At 40.5% G+C, this 18,061-nt stretch overlaps 1 pseudogene; it reads left to right on the top strand.

Annotated features, from left to right (window-relative positions):
• Positions 1-273: 273 nt before the first annotated feature.
• LOC113928565 lies at positions 274-1,449 on the top strand (annotated as a pseudogene).
• Positions 1,450-18,061: the final 16,612 nt, after the last annotated feature.

Here is an 18,061-nt window from a genome sequence, read left to right as displayed (position 1 = left end):
TAAAATTTACCAATGTAATATAATGCAATATATGTAATATAAAGCAAACACCATGTATCCACCTCGCAGGGTAAGAAAAAAACACTGACAGCACTCCAGCTGCTCCACTCAACAAGCTGGAAGAAAGACTGAGTTAAGTAGAGGCACCGGAGATATAAAAGAGACCCAATCATACTCACAGAAGTGCAAAGGACAGTGTCTGAAATAAAAAAAAAATTCACTAGGTAGGATGAACAGCAGAAGAGACATTTCAGAATAAAAGATTAGTGAACTTTCCAAGATGGTGTCTTTAATGAAAAGGGATAGAACTACATTCTTAAGAAACATGATGAACATCTTCCAAGAGAAATAAAAGCTGTTCCTGAGGGTTCTGTCACTGCCAGAGGAAATGTTCTCTTCACAATAGAAAACACAGATTCAGAGTGTTACTGGCTTACAAAGTGGATTGAGACTGTTCTTGTTCAGTCCTGGTATCCAATCACAGTGGGTACAAATTCTAGAGAGCAGAAGAAAATACTGGCCAAATATTTCTTAGAAAATTGCGATCACCTAGATGGTATAAAAGTTACATGGTTTCGGCTACAGCGGAGTCTTCTTCCAAGACACCGCTGGCTAGGAGCGCCTGCTCGCTTGGTTAACTTCACAGGAACACGTATGTGGCAGGGATTGCTCTAATTGAAAATATGGAACAAAAGATCCTGTTCCAGGCTATTCTGTTCCACTGGCAGTAAATAGCATCAAAACAGCTTGAAGGAAAGACCACGACAAAGATGCTTTTGCACACAAAGTAACACAGTTTTCATCAGTGCCTGTATTTGTAGTCAGGGATAGCTATACCATTTATAATATATGTGTGAGACAATAGGGGATGAAGACCTATCAAACTGTACAGAGGCACCACTCATAATTAGACCTGCTTCTTGAAATCCTCTTAACACTATATTAAAGATTTTAGATATTTTAGGTAAGAAATTCCCTTTACTGAGAATTCAAAGGGCAACAAGCTGCTGCCATGTTATCTTAGTGTTAGTCAAGGGGATGGTATAGATAGACCTCATGTGAAACTGCAGAAAGTATAAACGAACAAACAAACAAACAAAAAAAAACAAAAATGGAGTTTTAAAATATTTCCTTCGGTGCTGGTGGAGCTCTGCTCCAGAAATTAACAAGGAATTCCTTGAATTTTCCCTTTAGGTACTGCGTGGCCTTGGGATTAACGTCTTCAAGGATGCAGGTGCTAACCCCAACAAAAGGCCCAGAAAGGGCTCATTATCTTTACATAGGACGTGGCAGAGAAATTTGTTGCACTTGAGAAAAAGATACCTTGAAGAATTTGGTCATGACCTTCTCCATACTGTCTTCACGAACGGGAGGATGGCAAGGAGCTGTTCAATATGATGAAGAAAAAGTGCAAAACTAAAGAATGAGCCAGAAAATGCATCACATTAGGCCTTGCTTTATGACTGGATATATGAGCACATGTGGGTGTGTGGGTACACGTGTAAGCAGGCCTCCATATGTGTACGTAATACGTCATGTTTATTTACAGATGTATTTCTTTATGTTCTATGATACATTACAGCCATGTTATTTGTTGGTTTATGAACATACTGCCCTTTTCATTTGTTTTCCCCAACGTTTAAGTAATCTCTAATTAGGAAATGCATTTAATCATGTCAGAGATTAATGTTGAAGTAAGCTTTTTAGGGCTCTATGCCAACAGATAGTAATTCAATCTGGTACTGATCTCCTCACAAACAACAGAACTGAGAAACTTTTATATAGAACTGGAGATCACATGAAACAGATTTGAATAAAATTACCATGATTGCTTTATGTTTATATTTAACTTGTATTTTTGTACAAACAAGATTGTGTAAGGTATATTTAAAGCTTTAGTGATTTAAGAGTCTTTCCAACTCTTCATGATTTTTGAGTGCAGACTTCTAAAAAAAATATTTGAAAACAAATTACATTGCCTTTTTTTTCATTAATCCTTAAATAAAGTATGGCCTTCACAAAGTTGCTTGCGTTACTAAACAGTTTGAAAATTATGTTAGAACAAACCCTGGAGAAAATCAGGTTGTAAACCTACAACATGTGGGAAATGTTAGGTAAGGAATTAGTAGGAAAACTCATTAAGTCCTAGTGATGTAGCATTTTGTTATACTCTAGCTGGTGAAAATGCTTCATAAAAATGTCTTCTTTCTCTCTGAGGAGGTGCCAGTGATATGCTGGAACCAGCTCCCATTGGCTCCCCAGGACTGACTATATGCATCTCTCCCCAGCTCCACTTCCAGTGACATCAATAATGGCTTGAGGTTGGCCATGACGGGAGCATTGCACCATGCAAACTGGCAAATGCCACTGATTGGGTTTTTTTTTTTTTTTTTTGAAAAATCAGTTATTAAGCATTTACCCATACAACACTCAGAGAACTAAGAGCCTACACACCATGCATTGTGGCTATAGAGATGAAAGACACCCTAGATATGGTTCCTGGGGAGACAGAATCTGAGATGAAGATGTCTGTGTAGGAACTTGTCTTAATCTTGTCTTTCATTTTCTGTATTCTGATGCTTTGACATTTGGGGCCTTCTCAGCACTAGAGGGACTGCCCAATTTCTAGAGACAGCAACCAAACTGACTATCAGTGTGCTTTTTATTTAGTTTTATTTTTATTTAAGATTTTATTTATTTGACAGAGAGAGAGGGAACACAAGCATGGGGAGTGGCAGGCAGAGGGAGAAGCAGGCTCCTACTGAGCAGGGAGCCCAATGTGGGGCTCCATCCCAGGACCCTGGGATCATGACCTGAGCTGAAGGCAGCCACTTAACCAACTGAGCCCACCCAGATGCCCTGAAGTGTTCTTTGAAATGCAAACCTAACAATTCAGAATCCATACCCCCTACTGGGTAAGTGCTGCCTCCATGGCAGTCAGTGGACATCATTTGTTCCCTCCCTTGAAAATGCCATTCATATCTCTTGCTCGTAGGACCTCCCTCTCCCACTGACTCCTGACTGACCCCAGCGTTTCCCTGTGCTGCCCACCATGGTGTGGTGGGTCCCCTCTTCTTGAGAACTGAGTAACAAACTATCTTTTCAGTGGCAATCATCTCCTTCACACCTAAATAATAATAAAACCTATACTAAACAGTAGTTTCTTGAAGAATGCTCTCAAGATCAACACATTTGAGAAAGAGATAGAACTAGAGTTGGGAAGAAAGATTTACCTATGATTTAGTCCCAAGAAAGGCCTCAGTCAATCCCACGGAAATGGGATGGCCCTTCTAAGGCATTCCCTTTGAGGCAAAGGGCCCAGCTTTTACAAGCCTGTGCTGATCAGGGTAGGTAGGGTGTAGACCATCCAGACCGTAGGCAGAGGGCTTGACCTTGGCTTTGAAGAAACTCTTTGGCTGATAACATCACCCAGAAAGGGATTCTGCTAAATGCTGTGAGCCACCAATAACCTCAGCAGCTGGAGGAAGCTCTTCAGTTCTCACAGAGGTTTGGGAAGGTGCACCTCTGCACATACTACATAACAGGAGGATAAAATCAACTGCCAAATTGTAGCTTTTAAGATTCGTGAGCTTTCTGAGGGAGTCAATGTCAGTGAGAAGAATAAATGCTGTCGTCAACAAGGTGCTAAAAGTTCATGCCAAATGCAAAGTCAGATTTGGCCCTTCAACCCTGGCAGAAAAATAAATGTAAAATAAATTAGCCATTTACAACTTTGCAAAACGCAACATACTGTGAAGATTTATCAGCTGGACCATGAAAAAAATTTACTATCTTCAACAAAGCAATTAAAAATGAAGATTGGTACAACTGAAGTCCAAATAAAATAAGCTTTAAGAGTAGACTGAATGTGGAAGTAAGTTTGTTGGATTTCTGTGTGTGTCTCTCTCCTCTCCCTTCCTGTCTCTGTCTGCCTCTCTTTCTCTCTCTCCCCCTCCCTCCCTGTCTCTGTCCCTGCCTCTCTCCCTTTCTCTCTCTCTCCCCAAATTTGACTTTATAATTTCTTAACATTTTGTAAAGTTGATGACTGGCTGAACAGGGTAGGACCACTGTCAAAGTCTGATGAAGCTCCTCATCCCCAACAACAGTGAGCACAAGGGCACAAAGCCCATGTGGATTCTGAGCAGCAACAGGGTGATTCTAAGGAAATTTTCTGTTTGTCCTCTCTAGCAATTAGGGAATAAAGGATATGCAATCCACACATAACCACTCTTTCATTATTCTAATAAGCCATGATAGAAATAAAATACCCCCCTCAATTAAACAGACACCATGGTTGAGCCACAAAGTCCTATAGGTAAAGTAAACAGACAAAAAAGAATGGACTTTATTCAAAGAAAGTTAGCATACTTATACAGGAAAAGAAAATGCCTAGAGATTTCCTAAGAATTCACAGAAACAAGTGCAGATGAGGAAAAGGAGCTCGTCAAGGGAATGGCAGGAAGGAAAGACCAAACTTCCTCATGACTAGTTAAATAAATAGAAGTTTCTCTAGGGACACATCTTCTTTAAAACATGTTGTCTGAGTGCAGGGGTTTACTTGCTTCTTGATGCTTTCCTTGTATTGTATTCCAAATACCTAGACAGCTGCAGATCCCTGACTTGGTTCTATACATTCTAACACATATTTATTGTTGTGGTCCTGTGCCTGGTGCCATTCAAGACACAAAGTTAACAACAGCTAACATATTTTGAGCATATACCATGAACTAGACTCTACACAAATCTTTTTAAACCCTCACAACAGTCCTTTGGTAATGAGCTTATTATTATGTCCATTTATGGGTAAAAAAGCTAACATTCCAAAAAAAAATAAATAAACCTAACACTCAGGAACATTAAGTAACTTGCTTAAAGATATGAGCTTGTGGTGTGTGGGAGGGGGAAAATTTGGCAGAGGAGTAGGGGACCCTATTCCAACAGGTCCCCAGAATTGAGCTGGATATCTACCAGTCCACTCTGAGCACCCATGAAATCAGCCTGAGACATAAGAAGATCTGGATCTCTGCAAACAGAATATCTCAGGTGGTTGGTTCCGAGGTACGAAGTGGGGAGCCGTGATTCTGCGGGCAGATATTGGAGGATAAACAGCAGGAGGAGGGAGCCTGGCCGTGGGGATCCTAAACCAGCGGTGAGTAACAGCCTCGCGTGCTGGGGATGGGTCACAGACTCGCAGACCAGTAGCAGCGGAGAAAGGACTTTAGGGCAGCCCCCAGGATGGAAACCCAGAGTGGTGGGGCAGGCATGCGAACTGGGGGCAGCCGGCGGTTTTAGAAGCACAAAGGGCAGAGACATGCCCCGACCTGGAAATGAGGACTGGGAGCCCTGCTGAAGGGCACACAACCCAGGACGCTACAGTTTATAGCAGCACAGACAGAAACAGAGATAGTGTGTCCTGGAGAGCTCACTGAAGAACAGACTGCGATCTCTCTGCTCTGAGGCAGAGGGTTGGAAATGGTCTCTTCTGCTCTGACTCTTGGGAGAGACACAGAAAGCCACCAGGGAAAGCCGCCAGAGAACAAAAGCCCCCCAAAACTGGTTTTCATTGAGCCCATCCCCCCCACAGGGGGCAGGGCAACTCTGCCCAAACAGGGTTGCCTGAGTAACAGTGCAGCAGGCCCCAACCCCAGAAGACAGGCTGGAAGAACAAGAGGCCAGCAGCCCAAAAGTCCCTAGAAAACAGTGCATCTTGCTTGGGTTCTGGTCAATAATTTGGACTCTATACATTCCCTCAACCACCCCTCAACAGAATGACTAGGAGGAGGAACCCCCAACATAGGAAAGTCTCAGAGATTATGACTTATGCCACAGATTTACAAACGGATGCAGATATAACCAAGATGTCGGAGATGGAATTCAGGCTAGCAATTGTGAAGACAATAGCTAGAATGGAGATATCAATTAATGGCAACAAAGAGTCTCTAAGGGCAGAAATGAAAACTGAAATAGCAGAACTTAAAAATGCTATCAATGAGATCCAATCTAATCTAGATAGTCTAAACAGCTAGGGTAAGTGAGGCAGAAGAACGAATTAGTGACCTCAAAGACAATTTAATAGATAAAAAGGGAAAAGAAGAGGCCAGGGAAAAACAACTCAGAATCCATGAAAATAGAATCAGAGAAATAAGTGACACCATAAAGCGTTCCAATGTCAGCATTACTGGAATCCTGGACGGAGTGGAGAGAGAGAGAGGACTAGAATATATATTTGAGCAAATCGTAGCTGGGAACTTCCCTAATCTGGGGAATGAATCAAAAATTTGTGTCCTAGAGGCAGAGAGGACCCCTCCCAAGATCAAGGAAAACAGGCCAACACCCCAGCCTTTAATAGTAAAACTCACAAATGTTAGAACCAAGGAAACCATCTTAAGGGCAGTCGGGGGAAGAGATTCCTTATGTACAGAGGGAGGAATATCAGAATAACATCAGACCTATCCACAGAGACCTGGCAAGCCAGAAAGGCCTGGCAAGACATATTCAGGGTACTAAACAAGAAGAACATGCAGCCAAGAATACTTTATCCAGCAAGGCTGTCATTTAGAATGGATGGAGAAATGCAGAGTTTCCAAGACTGGGAGAAACTGAAAGAATATGTGACCACTAAGCCGGCCCTGAAAGAAATATTAAGGGGGGTTCTATAAAAGGAGAAAGACCCCAAGAGCGATATACAACAGAAATTTACAGGGACAATCTATAAAAACAACGTCTTCACAGGCAACATGATGACAATTAATTCATATCTTTCAATAATCACTCTCAACATGAATGGCCTAAATGCTCCCATAAAATGGCACAGGGTTGCAGATTGGATAAAAAGACAGGACCCATCCATATGCTGTCTACAAGAGACTCATTTTGAACCTAAAGAGACATCCAGACTGAAAGCGAAGGGATGGAGAACCATCTTCCATGCCAGTGGACCTCAAAAGAAAGCTGGGGTAGCAATTCTTACATCAGACAAATTAGATTTTAAACTAAAGACTGTAGTTAGAGACACAGAAGGACACTATATCATTCTTAAAGGGTCTATCCAACAAGAAGATCTAACAATTGTAAATGTCTATGCCTCCAACATGGGAGAAGCCATCTACATGAGCCAACTGTTAACCAAAATAAAGAGTCATATTGATAACAATACGTTAATTGTAGGAGACCTCAATACGCCACTCTCAGCAATAGACAGATCATCTAAGCAGAAAATCAAGAATCAAGAGCTTTGAACGATACACTGGACCAGATGGAGCTCATAGATCTATACAGAACATCCCACCCTAAAACAACAGAATACTCATTCTTCTCGAGCGCACATGGAACGTTCTCCAGAATAGATCACATACTGGGTCACAAATCAGGTCTCAACCGATACCAAAAGATTGAGATTGTTCCCTGCATATTCTCAGACCACAATGCTTTAAAACCAGAACTCAATCACAAGAAAACATTTGGCAGAAATTCAAACACTTGGAAGCTAAAGACCACGCTGCTCAAGAATGTTTGGGTCAACCAGGAAATCAAAGAAGAACTTAAACATTGGTTTCATGGAAACCAATGAGAACGTAAACATGTCGGTCCAAAACCTATGGGATACTGCAAAGGCGGTCCTGAGGAGGAAATACATAGCCATCCAAGCCTCAGTCAAAAAAAAAAAATAGAAGAAACCCGAATTCACCAACTAACTCTACACCTTAAAGAACTAGAGAAAAAGCAACAAACGATGCATAAGCCACATATTAGAAGAGAAATAATTAAGATTAGAGCAGAGATCAATGAATTAGAAACCAGAAACGCAGTAGATCAGATCAACGAAACTAGAAGTTGGTTCTTTGAAAGAATTAATAAGATCAATAAACCACTGGCCAGACTTATCCAAAAGAAAAGAGAAAGGACCCAAATTAATAAAATTATGACTGAAAGGGGAAAGATCACGACTAACACCAAGGAAATAGAAACAATTATTAGAAATTATTATCAACAACTATATGCCAATAAACTGAGCAATCTGGATGAAATGGATGCCTTCCTGGAAACCTATAAGCTGCCAAGACTGAAACAGGAAGAAATTGACAATCTGAATAGGCCAATAACCAGTAACGAGATTGAAGCAGTGATCAAAAACCTCCCAAAAAACAAGAGTTCAGGGCCTGATGGATTCCTTGGGGAATTGTACCAAACATTCAAAGAAGAAATAATACCTATTCTACTGAAGCCCTTTCAAAAAATAGAAACAGAAGGAAAACTTCCAAACTCATTCTATGAGGCCAGCATTACCTTAATCCCCAAACCAGGCAAAGACCCCATCAAAAAGGAGAATTTCCAACCGATATCCCTGATGAATATGGATTCCAAAATCCTCAACAAAATCCTACCTAAGAGGATCCAACAATACATTAAAAGGATCATCCACCACGATCAAGTGGGATTTATCCCTGGAATACAAAGGTGGTTCAACATTCACAAATCAATCAGTGTGATAGAACACATTAATAAAAGGAGAGAGAAGAACCATATGGTCCTCTCAATGGATGCAGAAAAACCATTTGACAAAATACAGCATCCTTTCCTGATTAAAATTCTTCAGAGTATAGGGATAGAGGGAACATTCCTCCAGTTCATAAAATCCATCTATGAAAAACCCACAGCAAATATCATCCTCAGTGGGGAAAAGCTGAGAGCTTTTCCTTTAAGATCAGGAACACGACAAGGATGCCCACTCTCGCCACTATTGTTCAACATAGTACTAGAAGTCCGAGCAACAGCAATCAGACAACAAAAAGAAATAAAAGGTATTCAAATTGGCAAAGAAGAAGTCACTCTCTCTTTTCTCAGATGACATGATACTTTATGTGGAAAACCCAAAAGACTCCACCCCCAAATTACTAGAACTCATACAGCAATTCAGTAATGTGGCAGGATACAAAATCAATGCACAGAAATCAGTTCCTTTCTTATACACTAAAAATGCAACTGTAGAAAGAGAAATTAGAGAAACGATTCCATTTACAATAGCACCAAAAACCATAAGATCCCTCGGAATAAACCTAACCAAAGACATAAAGGATCTATACTCTAGGAACTACAGAACACTCATGAAAGAAATTGAAGAAGACACAAAAAGATGGAAAAATATTCCATGCTCATGGATCAGAAGAATAAACATTGTTAAAATGTCTATGCTACCCAGAGCAATCTATACCTTCAATGCCATCCCGATCAAAATTCCAATGACATTTCTCAAAGTGCTGGAACAAACAATCATAAAATGTGTATGGAATCAGAAAAGGCCCCGAATCGCCAAGGAAATGTTGAAAAAGAAAAACAAAGCTGGGGGCATCACGTTGCCCAATTTCAAGCTATATTACAAAACTGTGATCACCAAGACAGCATGGTACTGGCACAAAAACAGACATATAGACCAATGGAACAGAATAGAGAACCCAGATATGGGCCCTCAACTCTATGGTCAAATAATCTCCGACAAAGCAGGAAAAAATATGCAATGGAAAAAAGACAGTCTCTTCAATAAATGGTGCTGGGAAAATTGGACAGCCACATGCAGATGAATGAAACTCGACCATTCTCTAACACCATGCACAAAGATAAAGTTAAAATGGATGAAAGACCTCAATGTGAGACAGGAATCCATCAAAATCCTAGAGGAGAACATAAGCAGTAACCTCTTTGACATCGGCCACAGCAACTTCTTTCAGGATACATCTCCAAAAGCTAGGGAAACAAAAGCAAAAATGAACTTTTGGGACTTCATCAAGATAAAAAGCTTCTGCACAGCAAAGGAAACAATCAACGAAACAAAGAGGCAACCCCCAGAATGGGAGAAGATATTTGCAAATGACACTACAGATAAAGGGCTGGTACACAAGATCTATACCTTCTTAAACTCAACACCCAAAAAACAAATAATCAAGTCCAAAAATGGGCAGAAGACATGAAAACACACTTCTCTGAAGAAGACATACAAATGGCTAATAGACACATGAAAAAGTGTTCATCATCATTAGCCATCAGGGAAATTCAAATCAAAACCACACGGAGATACCACCTTACACCAGTTAGAATGGCAAAATGGACAGGGAAAGAAACAACAAATGTTGGAGAGGTTGCGGAGAAAGGGGAACCCTCTTACACTGTTGGTGGGAATGCAAGTTGGTACAGCCACTTTGGAAAACAGTGTGGAGGTGTCTCAAAAAATTAAAAATAGAGCTACCCTATGACCCAGCAATTGCACTCCTGGGTATTTACCCTAAACCACACAGATGTAGTGAAAAGAAGGGCCATATGAACCCCAATGTTCATAGCAGCAATGTCCGCAATAGCCAAACTGTGGAAAGAGCCGAGATGCCCTTCAACAGACGAATGGATAAAGAAGATGTGGTCCATATATACAATGGAATATTACTCAGCCATCAGAGAGGATGAATACCCAGCTTTTACATCAACATGGATGGGACTGGAGGAGATTATGCTAAGTGAAATAAGTCAAGCAGAGACAGTCAGTTATCATATGGTTTCACTTATTTGTGTAACATAAAGAATAGCATGGAGGACATTAGGAGAAAGAAGGGAAAAATGAAGGGGGGGAAATCGGAGGGAGAGAGGAACCATGAGAGACTATGGACTCTGAGAAACAAACAGGGTTTTAGAGGGGAGGGGGGAGGGGGGGATGGGTTAGCCCGGTGATGGGTATTAAGGAGGGCACGTACTGCATGGAGTGCTGGGTGTTATACGAAAACAATGGATCCTGGATCACCACATCAAAAACTAATGATGTATTGTATGGTAACTAACATAACATAATAAAATTTAAAAATTAAAAAAAAAAAAGATACAAGCTTGTAAGCTGCTAAGAAAGACCAGAACCATGGTCATTCTGATAACAGAGTTTGAACTTTAAACTATTCTGCTACATGCTGTCTAGTCTCTAGACAGAGAGTTTTCTTTCTTTCTTTCTTTTTTTAAAGCCTGATTTATTTAGTTGAGAGAGAGAGAGAGAGAGAGCACACATAAGCAGGGAAAGGGGCAAAGGGATAGGGAGAGAGAATCTCAGGCAGACTCTCTGCTGAGCTCAGAGCCCGATGAGGGGCTCAATTCCATGACCCTGAGATCATGACCTGAGCCAAAATCAATGGTCAGACACTTAACCGACAGAGCTGCCCAGGTGCCCCCAATCTCTTTCTATAAGGAGAGATTCAGTATTAACCAATAGGATTCTAGAAGGAAGGAGAAATTGATTTTATCCTTGAAAAACTAGTTGAAATTAGGTAGCTGAAAATGGTAGTTATGAAGGGGAGAATGTTCACACAATAACAGGGATTTCACAATATTGTAGGACATCTTTTGAGAACACGAGTTGGTACTGTATCAGCAATCACTAGAAGATAACATTGGGACAAATTATAGAAGCTCTAGATATTTACCCTTCCCTTGGTTTAATTACTGGATTTTATAACCAGAGAAAAGTCTTAGTCAACAGTCCTTAAGAATGTCCCTAAGAGAAGATATGTACTACAGGAGATAAGTAGGAAGTTGCTGCCTTAGAAAGTACTGATTCTTAGTGTCCTCTCTCCTCCTCTGAATGTGCCTATGTACTCTCAGGCCTGCCAGGGCCACTCACTATGGCCGGGAAGCAGTTACCCCTCCCAGTCCCACCAGGCTATGACTTCATTTCCTACCCAGACCATCCAATGGATAAAAAGACTGGAGGCCATATGGAATGGGTATCTCTAGCTAGCCTGAGTCATACAAATGGACTTATGGAATCCTGACCAGGATTAGGGAGTAGATCAACATGTCATCCCGCGAGTGGGGACCTAACTTCTGATTGCCTTCCTTGGCTGGACTCTGGAGTCCACATATCTATAACAGAGAAGACCACAGGACAGAGAGAGAGAAGAGGTAACATGTAGCCCAAATTCCAAACTAGGAAGCAGCAGAATGACTTTTATTCCATTTAGCATCTGTTACACTTCATCCCCTCAGAAATAACAAAAAATCAACCCCCCGCATTGACAGAGTTAAGAAGGAAGTGGAGCAGACATTTTTTGGTTGCTTCTCCAGCCTTTCTTTCTTTCTTTTTCTTCTTATTTCTTTCCCTATCTATAAAAATATTCTTTTTCTTTTTTTTATTTTATTTATTTATTTAAGAGAGAGAGACAGAGCATGAACAACGGGGAGGAGGGAGAAGGAGTGGGAGAGGGAGAAGCAGACTCCCTGCAGAGCAGGGAGTCCGATGTGGGGCTCCATCCCAGGACCCTGGGATCATGACCTGAGCCAAAGGCAGACACTTAACTGACTGAGCCATCCAGGTGCCCCTAAACATTTTAAAAGAAACACTAAAAATCCTGGGAAAGAAAAATTCTACTTTACCATAATGTAGGGGTTAAAAAGAAACCTTCCATATTTTCTTTAGGGCTTTGTAGAAGGATGATAGGAGGTTTGAAACTGTTATAGTCCTTTTCCTGCCAGAAGGCTAGGAAATTAGAGGAAACATAATTGAGATATGTGGTCAAGTTTGAGTTCAGAATCAAGCAATACCTTATACCAGTTTACATGTTTTTCAATTAGGAGAGTCAATAAATACTTTTTGAAAAGCTGGCTGGGTACATTTTTCTGTCTGTTCCCCAAGAAGTGACCATGGCAGGCTCCATGCTGGTCTACCATACTCAGCCATTCTCGGGTCTTATGGAGAGCTGACTGCACCCATCTACAGTCTATTGCAATGTAACTGGACTTGTGTAATGCTCAAAAACGTGTCAAAAACATACTCGTGATGCTAATAAATTTTAATAAGACCCCAGGTATGAGATCTAGTTAATACCATGTGAAAGGTGAGTTTTGAAATAAGGGAATGATGCTTGAATTTGCCAGATGGTACCAGAGGCTTGGTAAGTCCCTCTTAGAGCTTCCTGGCAGGACTTCACTCTAGACAGAGAGATTACCAAAAGCATCTCCTGTGAAGAACTGGGAAACTCCAAATACCTTGCTGACTGCTTGTTCTGTTGTTCTATACTATGCTCTAGTGAGAATACGTCAATTAAGTAATCACAATAACGCGTTAAATTCTACTTGATTTGTGTCTCAAAAGGGTGATTTGGGCCAAGGCTCGAAACCAGTTAACAGTGAGATGCATCCAAGTGATTCAGGACAGACAGGTCCAAGATGAAGACATATATATTATAAATATGACTACTGATGGTTTAACTGTGACACCTTACGGTCAACTCAGGGCACAGAAAAATGGAATCACCACATGAGATAAGTGCACATGGACAATCACTTCAATCATTCTTTTAAAATTTGAGCTCCTTTGGCATCAGGGAGATTCAGTCTACATCTTCCCTGGCCTGCAAACTCCATCAGTGAGGATATGCCCTTCCTCTGTTCACATGTCATAGGAAAGGGAGATTTGAGGAGACGTTTCTTATTAATTCCTCACAAGGCCACTCCCCTCCATCCTCTGCTTTCTTATTAGTTCCCATGAGTCACCCTAACACCTGCTCACCTTTCCTTTTAACTTCTTGCTCTTACATAGTCTCTGCTTCCTCTTGGCTCTAGAGGTCATGAGGCCTTTCCTCTCCTTAGGCTCCTTGTATCACCTGGACTATTCCCTATATTCTGTGTCTTGTTAAATCTTCCTTATGTTTTGGTCTCTGCCGAAATGACCCTTCCTCAGCTCAATCCGGTGTCCCTGTTATCATCAGTCACTGCACCCCATACTTTTTGTTCAGAGGCCCTATATTTTGTGTTTATTGACATGTACAGGCATGTGATTGTTTGATGCTGTGCAGAACACACTAGACTAACCTTATCAAGGGCAAGGACTTTATGTCTTTGTTCATTGCTATTTCTCACAAGCCTAGCACAGTGTCTGGTGCTAAGCACATTTGAAGTGTTTTTTTTTTTTTTTTCAAAGAAATAATTACACATTCCTTCTTCTGTCCTCTAGGAAAAGGCTGAACTAAGAACTATGTGACTACAAACTAGAGCTTTAATAGCAAGTGAGTGCATTCTTTCCACAGTCGCTCTGAACACCCACACAGCAACATCACGTGCAGCTTTCCTACTTGCATTCCGGCCATCTAACCGGCAGAGTTTTCAAAGGGGTCACTGGGGCAGCATGGGAGGATCCAGCAACCCAGGAGCCCTGCCCTTGGCCTTTCCACTGTTGCTTTCTGAACCTGACTCGTGTGCTCAGGGTAAATTAACTATTCTCTTACTGTCCGAGTGCTTTTGGGCAAGCACAACTGTGAAGCCTGGTGAGTCCTGGAAGATCAAAACAAGTGGACTGTCGTCCACTTGTCATCCCCCTTGCAGAGCTCCCTAAATATTGGCAGCTTTGGTATGTGATTACTCTCAGCACAGCCCTCGAGAGGAGGCATTACCTCCGATGTTCTTTTTTTTTTTTAATTTAATTTTATTATGTTATGTTAGTCACCATACGATACATCACGAGTTTTCAATGCAGTGATCCAGGATTCATACCCTAACCTACGATGTTCTTTTAAAAACAAATTCTTTTAAATAAAACTGGCTGGTTTCAGCCCCTCCCTTCCTTTCCTTTCGCTTGTGAGTAAAACCCAGTCAGACTTTGGCCAACCCACCCTTCTCTGTCCTGGTCAAACACCACCACCATGACAATGAGGCTCAAACACTGTGCCTGAGAGACAAATGAGAACAGAAGCTGCCCTTTTTCCTCTTTCTTCCCTCTGGAGCAAGAAATCACCCACTCATCCCAGGCGACTTCCACAGACAGTCCCCTTAAAGCAGTATTTCATGACTGAACAGGCATAATATTTCTTCAACAGACCACCTCTAACCATTCTTCCTGCATTCCAATGACTTGTGTTTTTTTCTTCTTATTTCCAAATCATCGAAGGGCCAACTGGATGATATTCTTGGGGAATATGGTCTCTGACTTCATGTTGTGGGTATTTTCCCTAGTCTACCATTTCCAGGAAGAGTGTTTCTTTATAAACAAAATCGCTGTATTGGACTGGAACAAGGATGGCCAGGGGAGTTGCAATCTGCCAAACCAGGTGACCTGTTGTTTTAGAAAGAAAGAGTGGCTGCTCTCACTTGTTTGCCTTTTAGTTTTTACAGTGTCTGTTAAGTGAAATTTGACCTTAGATTAGAAAAGAGGCTTAAACAGAATTGTCCTGGAATCTCAGCTACTTAAAAAAAATCTTACTCTGTCCATTGACATTAAGGAAAAGTAATTTTTGCAATTTAGCACAGAGGGGATTTTACTTTTGCTTTTCTAATAAATTATATATAGAGTCTTAAGGATGCCAGGGAGGCTTTATATGAGGAGTATACTCAATGGGCATACCCAGGAAAATATATTTTGCTGTTTGCTTAATCTTCTGGTTTTATGTTAAAACCTTTAATTTAATTTTCCCATTAATATCTAAAGCTTGACTGTGCACAAAATGACACAATATTAAGGGTGGATTTTATCGTATTTAAATTCCATTTTTCTCTCCTCTTTTACCCATTCACATTAAGGGGAAAATTTCAAAATCAGTAAAATATAATGTTTAGGCATAAATGAGGCAGGAGACCAAAACCAAAGCCATGTTGCTTGCTACAAAGTGTCCCATATTCTGTTAGCATCCTGCAGTTTCTCCTCACTGCTTCTAGGGATAGAAGAGCTGAAATTTGCCAAGGAAATTATCATCATACTGCCAAAGTGGGCTTCCAATTTGTTACATTTGTGCTGGGAAACCCTTTTACACTAAATCTTAAATCTCATTCTCTGAACTCAAAAATCTTTGTTAGTGTAAGGTCATTAATTTTAATTAAATGGAAATTTTTTTTCAATTGCAAGAAAATGAGGATTAGTCTTAATAACTTTCATTAAATAAATAGAACAAATTAAAATTTATAATACATCTCTAGATGTATCTAAAATGGTCTTGTCAAAATCCTATTTATTGGCAAGGAGGGAAGATTCTCAGGGGGTTATGGTACAAGATGTACCCAGAATTTAGCAAACAAGATCTGTTTGCTAAGCTAGTGTCTGCAGTTAATTTTGCTTCACTGTTCCATTAGACTTCCATTTTAACATTATAGTCGGGAAGTAAAGATAACAACAACTTTAAAGGCTATGGTTAAAATAGCTAATTTACTGTAACCATAATCTGTATTTGTGTAGCTTTTGACAGCTTACAAAACACTTTTATGAATATCAGGTCTTTCTGTGTTATTTATTAGAAATAGTATATGCTTTAGACATAAATGTGCTGGATCACAGTTCTATATGGACCAGTGATTAGTTCTTACTTCAGGAAAATAACTTCAACTCTCTGAGCCTCCATTGTCTTATCTTAAAAGTAGGAATAATAATTCCAACCTTGCCTGGTTAGCCATCCCTCCTTGCCTCCCTTCCATTTTACTTATCATGGGAACCAATTTCCATGATAGGACCCAGAGGCACTGCTGGTTCAGCCTCCTCTCCCAAGACTTTAAAGGTGGACGGACTCTTTAAGGTTTGGTCCTGACTCTTCTCTTCTTACGCTCTATTCTTTTCCCAGGTGTTACCACTTATGACCTTGGCTTCAATTCTAAGGACGTTTCTCACATAGACGTTCCCAGCACAATCCCCTCCTCTGGGTTGCATTCCATCTGTCCAGCTTCCTATCTGACATTTTCACTCGGTGTCACATAGCTACTTCCCATTCATCACATCCCAGTTTGAGTTCATAATCTTCCCCCGCAAAGTTGGTTCTCCTCCTTTTCTATCTCACTTTTGTCTATATTAAACAAAACCAAAACCCTACTCTCAATTTGTAATACCACTATTTATAGCTGTCTGGGACTACAGGCTATTAAGTACAGGTCCCAGATATATTTCTCAGTACTTATTGGGATCAATATATCATAATGTTTGGAAGCAAGGACTTTTGCATCTGACTCCCTGAGTTTAAATTCCCACTACTTCTTATCAGATCTGTGAGATTATGAAAATTAGTTAATCTCTTCGAGTTTCAGGTTCTGAGAATATAAAACTGGGAGAGTTATGTAAGTTTTCTTAAACTATCATAGGGAGAACTAAGTTCATTAATAAAAAGCATCTTATCTCTGTGCTGAGCATATAATAAATGCTCAGGAAATGCTTATCATGGTTAATTTTAGAAAGGTGCAGGATTGGGTCTGGTCTTTCTATTTTAAGTATTTAGGACTTTGGTAATGTCACCTAATCAATCTTTTTTCTTTATTTGTAAAATAGAATTTTTTTAAGATTTATTTATTTGAGAGAGAGAGAGAGCATGCAAGCAAGTGCAAGAGTGGGGGGCGGGGAGGGGTAGATGGAGAGAGAAACTCAAGCAGACTCCCCACTGAGCGTGGAGCCCAACAGGTGGCTAGATCTCGTGAGCCTGAGATCATGACCTGAGCTGAAACCAAGAGTCGGAAACTTAACCAACTGCGCCACTCAGGTGCCCCTGTAAAATAGAATTTAAAAATAGAATCCATTTTTAAAAATTGTTTTGAAAGACTTTATTTGAAAGAGAGAGAAAGCACATGAGGGGACAGGAGGGGCAGGGGGGAGAGGGAGAAGCAGACTCCCTACTGAGCAGGGAGCCCAATGTGTGGCTTGATCCCAGGAACCTGGGATCATGACCTGAGTGGAAGGCAGATGCTTAACCAACTGAGCTACTCAGGCTGCCTGACTGAATATCATTCACTGTGATGATGAAATAATATCATATTGAAACATCACCAAGGCTACTTCTGCACATATGGCAGAGTTTCAACACCTGTTGCTATGGTCTTCCACATTTCAACGCTTCAACAAAGCCCGGCTTGGGACTTGAGCAAAAATAATTAACATGTTACTAATGAAAGAACATTAACATGCATGACTTTAGTGCTACAATCTTTTATAAAATATTTGAGAAGTTCTAGAGTAAAGACAAAAAATTTTGTATAGTAAAAATAGGTCCAATAGAATATCATAGTAACTGATGTTTAAGACAGAAGAGGAAATGTTTTAAAAGTCAATACTAAGGCATAACTGATTAAATTCTAG

Source organism: Zalophus californianus, chromosome 5, assembly GCF_009762305.2.
Source record: "Zalophus californianus isolate mZalCal1 chromosome 5, mZalCal1.pri.v2, whole genome shotgun sequence".
NCBI lineage: Eukaryota > Metazoa > Chordata > Mammalia > Carnivora > Otariidae > Zalophus > Zalophus californianus.
The sequence above is the reverse complement of the archived record's forward strand: the minus strand, read 5'-3'. Positions and strand labels throughout refer to the sequence as shown.